Raw genomic sequence first — 7,559 nt, 5'->3', positions numbered from 1 at the left:
GTGAGTCCGGGGCCCAAATCTCCGCGAGCCATTGCTGCATACGCGGGCTCCCGCGTGCGCTGGCTGGGAGGCGCGTGCGAGGACGGCGTCGCGCGTTTGACAGGAGGGCTGGGCGAACGGAAAGCGATTAGAAAGACATACGCAATGCGACCGGGCGGCGCGCGCGCGGGTTCGCGGCCGCCGTGCAGCATGCGAAGAAAGTACTAACAGCTTTTCAGGGCATTGCATCCAGTCCGCCTGATCCTACAGCGCGACAGCTCCATCCTTCCTTGGGCCGGGGTCACATTCCTCGTCGACACATCGCACGATCGAAGCGATTAAAAATCTCCAAAATCCGGAAGGACCGCAGTCCGCAGTCCCACTGGGATGCCCCACGGCGTTTCCCCCGTCCGCCGCCAGATGTCGCGTCAGAAAAGGCCACTTCTTTTTCTTACCATCTAAGGCTAGCACAAATAATCAAAATGTTAACTTGCAAAATATATTCTTCTCATTTAAGTGGCTTATAAAATTTTGGGAGGTAGTTGATGAATAGGTTCATTTTTAGCCGCACACTAGCGCCAGCTTGCGTCGTCCTTCGAAGGCTAATTGTCCTCGCTTCCGTTGTTACGATCATTACAGTCTGTTCTGTGTTACAGTCCTGCCAGTCCTGTGTTGTTATTCGCTTGTGTTGCGAAGGCCTGACGCGACGTTCGTCTCCAAGTACCGTTTTGCTGTCATCGCTACGTAAGTTCAGAGCCCAATACTTGCCATCTCCGCGTGAATTTGTCGGATTCGTAGTCGAGCGTAAAGTCCCTTTGAAATGAGAGCTCGTGCGGCGCCTTCAGTGACGCCTTGCGTTGGTCCAATGGGGTAGGCGGGGCCGTGAGCGCATTTGTTTTCAAAAACACGTGCGTGATTTTGAACAGCGCGAGGCTTTGCGTCGAAACAACTGCGCGTAACGTAACCTCGTTGATTACTCCCCTGACAACTGTCCTGTGTACCATAAGAGCAAGGTTCGACCGCATGCAATCATGCAATATCGCCCTGTAATTATATCAGGTGCTTCAGCACCCATCCCCCATATCAGCTAGTGGTAAGGCTCAAAGATGTTTTCCGTAGACGTGTAATACCGGCTCAGTTGTATCCATCCTCAATGGTTGTATCTGCGTACGCTGAAAGCGGGCTTTTCTTTCATTCTTAGTGGCTTTTTGTGCAAAGAATTCAAAGTACAGCCCTATGGGGATGTTGTTTGTGTCCGTAGAAAATGTCCGTTCTGTTACGTTCCTTTTCGGTGCGTCCAATTATTGGCGCGAGTGCTTTCGTTTTCAAATTTGCAAAAAAGAATATTACGGGCGTGACATTAGGAACTTAATTGCACCGCGGATGAAGGGAACTTGAAAGCTTTATTTTCACTCTTCTCACTTAACAAAAAGTTAACATTCAGCAAAAAGTTCACCAGTCCACAGTTTTTCGTTCACAGTTTTTTGTGTTTGTTGAATTCCCCCCTTCGTTGTGCCGCCGTTGCGCGTTTCACGTCAAAATGTCACAAACTAGGCGCGTACACGTCCGATTTTGCCCTGTTTGGAGCTGCCATTGTGCGATGAGGCAGGTCGGATGTGCGCTGTGTCCTACGTGAGGGAATACGAAACGCAATGGGTATCCGAGATTGCGTAACCTTGCGCTGATATCGCGTGATTGCGGAGCGGCGTCGGATATCGAATGCGCATTCCTACGAAGTGTTGGCTGAAAAATAAGCGGACTACCCAGAAAAGAAAGGCGGGTTAGGCCAGGCGCATCCAACTCTTAGTTTTTTTTTTTTGTTGTTGCTGTTCTAGATCAGCTCTTTCTTTCAGTTCTACTGGTCATTGGTTCTCTCACCGTTTTTTTTTTTCCCCTCTATTTTCGCTAATGGCAACTTTTAAAGAGGAAATTTATATACCAGTCTGACTATATATCACCTATTTTGACTTACCAGTCTGCCTTTTTTTTATATAGATCACGTACCCTATTTTATTTTATTCTGTTTTTCTTTTTTTGTGTGTTTTTGTGGGGCATGAAACTTCGTAGGGTCGTCGTTTCAGTGAGGTTTATTTAAGCCAGGATACGGACAGACACGTCACACGAAAGGGCGTTACTGGCATTACCATCGCAGCCTTGGATGTCTTCCTTGTAAAAACGCAGACTTGTGCCCTCGCGTGTGCTGTTTTTAAATTAAGCCATTCGTTCGGTTTCAGGCTGGCTGCAGTTATGTCAGGTAAAACTCGTGGAAAAACAAAACACGACCGCATTTGAATGATGGAATTTTCTTTTTCGCATGCCCAAGTCGATGGAACTGGTGATCGCTAGTTATGGGCAGCTTTTGTGGGGCGATGTCGTGATGATTTCGTGGAGCTGAATGCGGTGTCATGTGCTGCTTTCGAAGACTGTTAACTGTTATTGACATTCATGAATATACTGGCGCATTAGTCCTCTGCTAGTCTGTGCCGTGTACGAAGTCACTTGCGAAGTTCATGGACTACCAATTTGAAATGCCCGCGAGTTTCCGTGTCTGGGCGGAGCGGTATAAGGAAATTACTTTATTCGAATTGTCACTGCGGTCATTAATAATTGCGCGTGGTTCCAACCCGCTTATGTCGAAATACCGCTTATAAAGAACTTTTATGCGCCTTTATGACTTTGAGGCTTCAACGTTTCACAACGTATCCCTCGTCTGCAGTCGTCAGCCTCTCTGCAGGAAGTTAAAACGTTTTTTTTTTTTTTCGGTTTTAACAGCAGATCTGTTTAATCTTTTAGTTTACCAGAAAATAAATACACAAAGAAAGACACCGGGCGCACGTGCCCATGCGCCTCGTGAGGCGCGCCCGGCGTCGGCCAGCTCGACCTTCGTTGACACTCTGCCCAGCGTTCGTGGCGTCATCTCTCGCGTGCTGTTCTCCTCGCCAGTTCACGTGCGTTCGCGCCGGAAGTGGGGAGGAGAGACGCCGAGTTGGCGAAGTCGGTTGCCGCCGGTTTTAGCGAGTTCTTGGGAGAGACGTGAGAGCCTGCAAATAGAACAGTCCGGGCCTGCCAGTGATGCAGAACTTTCAGCGGCAAGTTTGGAAATCCACACGAGGTACAGCCAACGTTTATAGGTACAGCAGCCGGGTCTCCGACGGAAGTAGAGGGGCCGCAGGCTCTGCTGTTTCTCCGCCTTGCACCACGTGTTTTTTTTTTTTGTTTTTTTTTTTTTTTTTTGCTTATTCTAATAGAGCCGATTCATTTCAATTGAGCTCCGAAAACGGAAATATCTTGTTACGCTTTTTTGTTTGTTTGTTATTGCTTATGTGATGCTATTACTCGCTAAGGTTTCGCGGTGCGCCTGTCTCGTCTCGTCAGAAAGTAAGCTGCATTATAGCTAGGCGCACTCACGCATGCACTTTATGCACGCATGATATTCATGATCGTTGTCCTGTTTGATATATACTGCGTCGACCTCGATTCCGCGCTTTCTTATGAACTTCATAACTAGTGTCACTAAATATAGCTATTTAGTAACTGCAGTGACTGCTTCTCTTCATGATCTTCCCCTTCCCCCCCTCCCCTCTTCACCCTCAAATTTTCGAGAGCGCTGAAGGGGGTGGGTGGATCTAAGGGAATGGACGAGGCGCTAACTCTACCTGTCGTGAAGCAGCGCTATTTTTGTCACAAGCTACGCGCCACCTTATCAGGGGCGGAATTCTGACCTTGTCCGCTTCAAAATGACCATTTCGCACCTGTTTTAGTCGTGACGTCTGTACACTAGCGAGGCCTCTGCAGAAACCTTGCTTGCGTTGCGTCACACGGTCGTCTGCTTTCAGCCAATCAGGGCTCGCCTGAAACGGACACTTAAATTTGAAACGCACATGAAATGGACAAAATTGAAAATCCCCCCCCCCCCCCCCCCCGGGCGATTAGCCCCACGTTCCTGTATGAGCGGAACACTCGAGAGGTCATCCCCATAGCATCGCTACTATTTTTTATTAATGTTGAATTGATGTGATACGATTTGCGTCATTTTGTGTTTTGTTTCTTTTCCTTTTTTTTGTGTGTGCTTCCCCCCCTTCCCCCCTTCTCCCCCCTTGGTAATGAAATCCTGCGAACGTTACTTGTCCAGACATGGTTAACACTCGCAGTATGCGGTGTAGTGGGAAAAATAGAGGCAAAGAATGAAAATAAAAGTGACCGTGATGACATCTCTGCCCGGGCCCTGCTGTCCCCGTTCTCGGGCCGTTGTGGCATTAGCATTGCAGCATAGCCTGCGAAGGGTTTTGAGAAACGGGAACAGTTATTTTAACCTCGCTCCCAGCGTATCTTTTTCTGGCCCGTCAGCTCCCGTGTATTCCGCTAGCAAAATTGACCTGCGGCGAAGTCCACAACGGGCTATATCCGGCAGGCACGTGCCAGTCGTCACGGCTACGAGGAAAAATCTCGCCCGTCGACAGAGTCGGCAGCCATCGTTAGACCCAAGGACGCGCGGACGATGATGGCATATTCCGTTTCCGAGCGAGTGGTCGCGGCTCTGAGACGCGGCCTTGGTGGAATGCGTGACCTCCGCTCGGCCGTTTTGAGAGTTGGTCGCATCGTATGTGGCACGTAGTACATACCTGGACGGACGCTGTCTGATCTTCGACGGGCATGCGACAAAAAAGACCGCACGCGTGTGAGGGCGGCCACTGTTTCGTCAGGCCTTCAGCCGCGTTTAATCGTGAAAAAGCCGCTTCTCCGCCTATCAGCAGTGGCGCCGAGGATCTGACTGACCCCTGTCTCGAGTGGGAGGGCTCAACCAGGACGGGACATTGTAATTTATTTGCGATAACGATGTCGACCGTCCTGCTTTCCTGCAGTCTGGTTTTGATGGCCTTCACTCCAGCGCATTATTTCTTCTGGACTGATTCTTGGGTCTCCGTCGAGGTCGCAGAGCACAGCGCCTTTGCCCGCGCCTGAAAAAGCGCTACATCGCCCTACACAATATTGTTGGCAGAATCGCCCTACGCTCCGCCCAACACTAAAAAAAAATTACTATTTTGCAACGTATGCTTGGCAATTGTTATTTTTGTCTGCTGTGCTTTAGTTCTTGTAACTTTAATGCCTGCTTATCTTAATAATATTACAGCGAAGCTGTATATGTTTCTGTTTCACACTATTGGCGGTGAGATCTTTGAGTGGCGCCCCCTGGCTCTGACGTCGGCTTAGGGATTCGCGCCGCTGTCGTCTGCTACACTCCGCTTGTGAGGGGCAACAGTGCCTGGGCTAGAAATCGCCCGCTTCGTTGCTTTAGAGCGGTTAAAAAGCGTATTTCTAGCGACTCAGTTATTTTGCCAGCTACTGACGCATCCGAATAATTTGAAGCTGTATCCCCCACAAGTTTGCAACACACGAAGAGATAGAGAACAACTTTCTTCAGAGTATCGGTCAGAAGATCGTGTGTAACTCGTCCTTTCTTGCTTATTCGCGAGGATCAGCGATCAGAGCTTCTCGATAAGTATTCAAAATGCGTAGGCTTCCCTGCAGCATTTTTGAGATGCTCCTATGAAGACTCAGCAGTCTAATACTACGTACGAAGCAGCGGCCTCTACACGCTCATCGCACAGCAGGAAATAAAGCGGCTTTCTTCTGTTTCTTTCGTTGTTGTCTTGTATCGGATTAATGTTTCTTGCTTTTTTTTCTGCCCAACGCATTAATTTTTCTGCGCCGTCACCAACTTCTTATTAGGAGGTTTCGGGATGTTTGGGAGCCTCACAAACGTAGTGTGGATATTTCCTTCATTTTGTATGGCATACATTCCCTTCTTCACAAATTGGCTTTCATTACGGCTGCGTGCAAGAAGGTGCATATCCGCAGCGTGCTTTGTTTATTCACACGCAAATACAATGAGAAGGTTTGTGCTACGCCACCGCGATCGCGCCCTAAACAACGTGGTCCACAGTACTCGAAGGAGGCTTTCGCGCTCCGAATTTCTATCGTAATTATATCGTTACCATAACGAACTGACTCTCAACTCGAACAATGATGACATGATTACGGTGTTGAGGGCATGATATACTCGCTAACTAACGTAATAAATAGTATACCTGCACATATTACAAGACTCGAAACAGAAGAATTCCAAGTAGCTCTTTGTTGCTTTTCAACCCTTCCAGGCGCGAAGAACAAATCCTATTCTACTCGGGATGGCGTTCTATGATTTGAAGAAAATTACTTTTACTCTCTTGTCCTGGACTGAGGACCCGGGCCACTTACCAGATCGATTTTATTGTTAAACAAAGTTTTCCCCTCCTCCCCTTACTCCTCCTCCTCCTCTTGAGTGCAGTTTTCCTATAACGCATATCCAAATATCGGGAAGATATGGTTGTGCAAAATGTTCCGAAATATCCCTCCAGGTCTTAACATATATGTGTTACTATAAATTTAACGAAGACGTGACTCGTTTTGCTCAATAAACCTCCGTACTGGTTAGATGCCTGGTATAGAATCAGCACGCGCGTATATACACACTGGGTTAGTTGGAACTCAACCTACAGTTTTTGCAGTCTATAGTGCATGTCGGCAAACTTTCATGACTTGACAACGTAAAGTGATGTGACAAAACGCGTTCGAGCGTTCGGCAAGGTTGCAAAAACTGTTTTACCTTACATATGATTACCGGGAATCGTGATGCCTTCCGCCAAAGCCGACAGCTCTGAAGGCCTAGAATTTGTTTTGGTCTTCCATTTTCGCTGTTGTCGGTTATTAGCAGCTGACTGTTCCTTTTGTTCGAATGCTTACATGAGAAGCTGACGTCTATCTCTGACTCTTCGCTCTCCGCACAGGACCGGCTTCGCAAGGAATGGGGTGGCGCCGGCAATGTTTCTCCCGTAGCGGTATCCAAAACTATACTTTAATTGACACCATGAGCTAGTGTATGCGATTTTAAGCTTATTATTATGATAAAAAGTTACCCACACGCCAATTCTGGTGCGGACAAGCATCAGACGTTGACCGAGCGCAAAGAAACAGCAGGGAGAGCGATCCTGAGTGAAGCAGACGACAAATGCGAGAATCCCTAAGCTGACGTCACGGAGGCGCGCTTCGCAGCGCCGCCTGTGTTCGCGCTCACCGCCAATAGCGCTCGCGGACAAATCATCGTAGAGCGAAAATTTCTTTCTACAGATTTTGTGTTGCCTTCTGAAGGGTTCTTGGGAGTTACGTTTTGGCCTTTTGCCGCGCAGACTCGTGCACCTCGAAGGGCTTCCAGAACGATGTTTTACTGTAGGGTTGCCACCTACCGGGTTTTTGACCGGGCCGGTCGGTTTTTTCGTGGCCTCCGCGATTTGCTGCCGGCGGCGCGCCGTTGCTCCGGCCGTCCCATTCGGCGCGGAAACAAGGGGAGCGGTGTAATTTTGCTAACTCCGACACACGCCGCGAGGCGGCGCCGTTAGCCTAAGGTTGAAGCGAGGCTCGTCTGGCCGACGCTGCCTGCGCTATGAGTTGTAAATCAGCCTTCGTTGTCGCGTTTTCGGGATAGAAAACTTTAATATAGGGTCTATGTATTTTGACTCGATCCTACAAGTACAAAGTTGTTT

General features: G+C 48.5%; 1 protein-coding gene across 1 annotated transcript in view; it reads left to right on the top strand.

Annotated features, from left to right (window-relative positions):
• Positions 1-570: 570 nt before the first annotated feature.
• The window catches only part of LOC144166457 (glutathione S-transferase 3, mitochondrial-like), a 30,567-nt gene continuing 23,578 nt past the window's right edge, over positions 571-7,559 (top strand). Inside the window, exon 1 of the mRNA XM_077695968.1 lies at positions 571-723. The gene's annotated coding sequence lies outside the window, so the exon portion shown is untranslated. The remainder of the gene's footprint in view (positions 724-7,559) is intronic.

Source organism: Haemaphysalis longicornis, unplaced genomic scaffold (genome assembly GCF_048455015.1).
Source record: "Haemaphysalis longicornis isolate Haplotype H1 unplaced genomic scaffold, Haemaphysalis longicornis Haplotype H1 scaffold_171, whole genome shotgun sequence".
NCBI classification, from domain to species: Eukaryota; Metazoa; Arthropoda; class Arachnida; order Ixodida; family Ixodidae; genus Haemaphysalis; species Haemaphysalis longicornis.
This window is presented reverse-complemented; position numbering and strand designations above follow the sequence as displayed.